The sequence below is a fragment of the Fundulus heteroclitus genome, chromosome 11, assembly GCF_011125445.2.
Source record: "Fundulus heteroclitus isolate FHET01 chromosome 11, MU-UCD_Fhet_4.1, whole genome shotgun sequence".
NCBI lineage: Eukaryota > Metazoa > Chordata > Actinopteri > Cyprinodontiformes > Fundulidae > Fundulus > Fundulus heteroclitus.
In genome coordinates this window covers 8,965,560-8,969,161 of record NC_046371.1, presented here as the reverse complement: position 1 = coordinate 8,969,161, position 3,602 = coordinate 8,965,560, and positions in this window count along the sequence as shown.

Genomic DNA, 3,602 nt, shown 5'->3' with positions numbered 1-3,602 from the left:
AGTTGTAGTTGTTGTTGCTGCAGTAGTGGTTGATTGTGCTGCAGTTGATGTTGGGTTAGTAGAGGCAGTGGTTGAAGCCATAGTTGTGGTTGTTGGTGGAGCAGTTGATGCTGCAGTGCTGGTTATTGGTGCTGTAGTAGTTGTGATGGCAGTAGATGTAGTGGTTAAAGCCATGGTTGTGGTTGTTGGTGGAGCACTTGTTGTTGGTGGTGAAGTTGTTGTTGTTGCTACAGTAGTTTTTGTTGTTGCTTCAGTAGTCGTTGTTGGTGCTGCAGTTGTTGTGGGGGCAGTAGATTTAGTGGTTGAAGCCATGGTTGTGGTTGTTGATGGAGTAGTTGTAGTTGTTGGTGGTGCAGTTGTAGTCGTTATTGCTGCAGTAGTGGTTTTTGTTGCTTCAGTAGTCGTTGTTGGTTCTGTAGTTGTTGTGGGGGAAGTAGATGTAGTGGTTGAAGCCATAGTCGTGGTTGTTGGTGGAGCAGTTGTGGTTGCTGTTGCTTCAGTAGTGGTCGTTGGTGCTGCAGTTGTTGTTGGGGCAGTAGATGTAGTGGTTGAAGCCATGGTTGTGGTTGTTGGTGGAGCAGTTGTAGTTGTTGTTGCGGCAGTAGTGGTTGTTGGTGCTGCAGTTGTGGGGGCAGCAGATGTAGTGGTTGAAGCCATGGTTGTGGTTGTTGTTGGAGCAGTTGTAGTTGTTGTTGCTGCAGTAGTGGTTGTTGGTGCTGCAGTTGTTATTGGGGCAGCAGATGTAGTGGTTGAAACCATAGTTGTGGTTGTTGGTGGAGCAGTTGTGGTTGCTGTTGCTTCAGTAGTGGTCGTTGGTGCTGTAGTTGTTGTGGGGACATTAGATGTAGTGGTTGAAGCCATTGTTGTGGTTGTTGTTGGAGCAGTTGTAGTCGTTGCTGCATTAGTGGTTGTTGGTGCTGCAGTTGTTGTTGGGGCAGTAGATGTAGTGGTTGAAACCATAGTTGTGGTTGTTGGTGGAGCAGTTGTGGTTGCTGTTGCTTCAGTAGTGGTCGTTGGTGCTGTAGTTGTTGTGGGGACAGTAGATGTAGTGGTTGAAGCCATTGTTGTGGTTGTTGTTGGAGCAGTTGTAGTTGTTGCTGCATTAGTGGTTGTTGGTGCTGCAGTTGTTGTTGGGGCAGTAGATGCAGTGGTTGAAGCCATGGTTGTGGTTGTTTGTGGAGCAGTTGTAGTTGTTGTTGCTGCAGTAGTGGTTGTTTGTGCTGCAGTTGTTGTTGGGACAGTAGATGCAGTGGTTGAAGCCATAAATGTGGTTGTTGGTGGAGCAGTTGTAGTTGTTGTTGCTGCAGTTGTTGTTGGGGCAGCAGATGTAGTGGTTGAAGCCATGGTTGTGGTTGTTGGTGGAGCAGCTGTGGTTGCTGTTGCTTCAGTAGTGGTTGTTGGTGTTGTAGTTGTTGTGGGGACAGTAGATGTAGTGGTTGAAGCCATGGTTGTGGTTGTTGGTGGAGCAGTTGTAGTTGTTGTTGCTGCAGTAGTGGTTGTTTGTGCTGCAGTTGATGTTGGGGCAGTAGAGGTAGTGGTTGAAGCCATAGTTGTGGTTGTTGGTGGAGCAGTTGTTGCTGCAGTGCTGGTTATTGGTGCTTTAGTTGTTGTGGGGGCAGTAGATGTAGTGGTTGAAGCCATGGTTGTGGTTGTTGGTGGAGCAGTTGTTGGTGGTGAAGTTGTCGTTGTTGCTACAGTAGTTGTTGTTGTTGCTTCAGTAGTCGCTGTTGGTGCTGCAGTTGTTGTGGGGGCAGTAGATGTAGTGGTTGAAGCCATGGTTGTGGTTGTTGGTGGAGTAGTTGTAGTTGTTGGTGGTGCAGTTGTGGTCGTTGTTGCTGCAGTAGTGGTTGTTGTTGCTTTAGTAGTCGTTGTTGGTGCTGCAGTTGTTGTGGGGGCAGTAGATGTAGTGGTTGAAGCCATGGTTGTGGTTGTTGTTGGAGCAGATGTAGTTGTTGTTGCTGCAGTAGTGGTTGTTTGTGCTGCAGTTGTTGTTGGGGCAGTAGATGTAGTGGTTGAAGCCATGGTTGTGGTTGTTGGTGGAGCAGTTGTGGTTGCTGTTGCTTCAGTAGTGGTTGTTGGTGCTGTAGTTGTTGTGGGGACAGTAGATGTAGTGGTTGAAGCCATGGTTGTGGTTGTTGGTGGAGCAGTTGTAGTTGTTGTTGCTGCAGTAGTGGTTGTTTGTGCTGCAGTTGATTCTGGGGCAGTAGAGGTAGTGGTTGAAGCCATAGTTGTGGTTGTTGGTGGAGCAGTTTTTGCTGCAGTGCTGGTTATTGGTGCTGTAGTTGTTGTGGGGGCAGTAGATGTAGTGGTTGAAGCCATGGTTGTGGTTGTTGGTGGAGCAGTTGTTGTTGGTGGTGAAGTTGTCGTTGTTGCTACAGTAGTTGTTGTTGTTGCTTTAGTAGTCGCTGTTGGTGCTGCAGTTGTTGTGGGGGCAGTAGATTTAGTGGTTGAAGCCATGGTTGTGGTTGTTGGTGGTGTAGTTGTAGTTGTTGGTGGTGCAGTTGTGGTCGTTGTTGTTTCAGTAGTGGTTGTTGTTGCTTCAGTAGTCGTTGTTGGTGCTGCAGTTGTTGTGAGGGCAGTAGATGTAGTGGTTGAAGCCATAGTTGTGGTTGTTGGTGGAGCAGTTGTGGTTGCTGTTGCTTCAGTAGTGGTTGTTGGTGCTGCAGTTGTTTTTGGGGCAGTAGATGCAGTGGTTGAAGCCATGGTTGTGGTTGTTGGTGGAGCAGTGTTAGATGTTGTTGCTGCAGTTGTGGTTGTATGTGCTGTAGTTGTTGTGGGGACAGTAGATGTAGTGGTTGAAGACACGGTTGTGGTAGTTGGTGGAGTAGTTGTAGTTGTTGGTGGTGGAGTTGTTGTTGGGGAAGTAGATGCAGTGGTTGAAGCCATGGTTGTGGTTGTTGGTGGAGTAGTTGTAGTTGTTGTTGCTGCAGTAGTGGTTGTTGGTGCTGCAGTTGTTGTTGGGGAAGTAGATGCAGTGGTTGAAGCCATGGTTGTGGTTGTTGGTGGAGTAGTTGTAGTTGTTGGTGGTGCAGTTGTGGTCGTTGTCGCTGCAGAAGTGGTTGTTGTTGCTTCAGTAGTCGTTGGTGCTGCAGTTGTTGTGGGGGCAGTAGATGTAGTGGTTGAAGCCATAGTTGTGGTAGTTGGTGGAGCAGTTGTAGTTGTTGTTGCTGCAGTAGTGGTTGTTGGTGCTGCAGTTGTTGTGGGGGCAGTAGATGTAGTGGTTGAAACCATAGTTGTGGTTGTTGGTGGAGCAGTTGTGGTTGCTGTTGCTTCAGTAGTGGTCGTTGGTCCTGTAGTTGTTGTGGGGACAGTAGATGTAGTGGTTGAAGCCATGGTTGTGGTTGTTGTTGGAGCAGTTGTAGTTGTTGTTGCTGCAGTAGTGGTTGTTGGTGCTGCAGTTGTTGTTGGGGCAGTAGATGCAGTGGTTGAAGCCATGGTTGTGGTTGTTGGTGGAGCAGTTGTAGTTGTTGTTGCTGCAGTAGTGGTTGTTGTTGCTGCAGTAGTGGTTGTTTGTGCTGCCGTTGTTGGGGCAGTAGATGCAGTGGTGGAAGCTATAGTTGTGGTTGTTGGTGGAGCAGTTGTTGTTGTTGTTGCTGCAATAG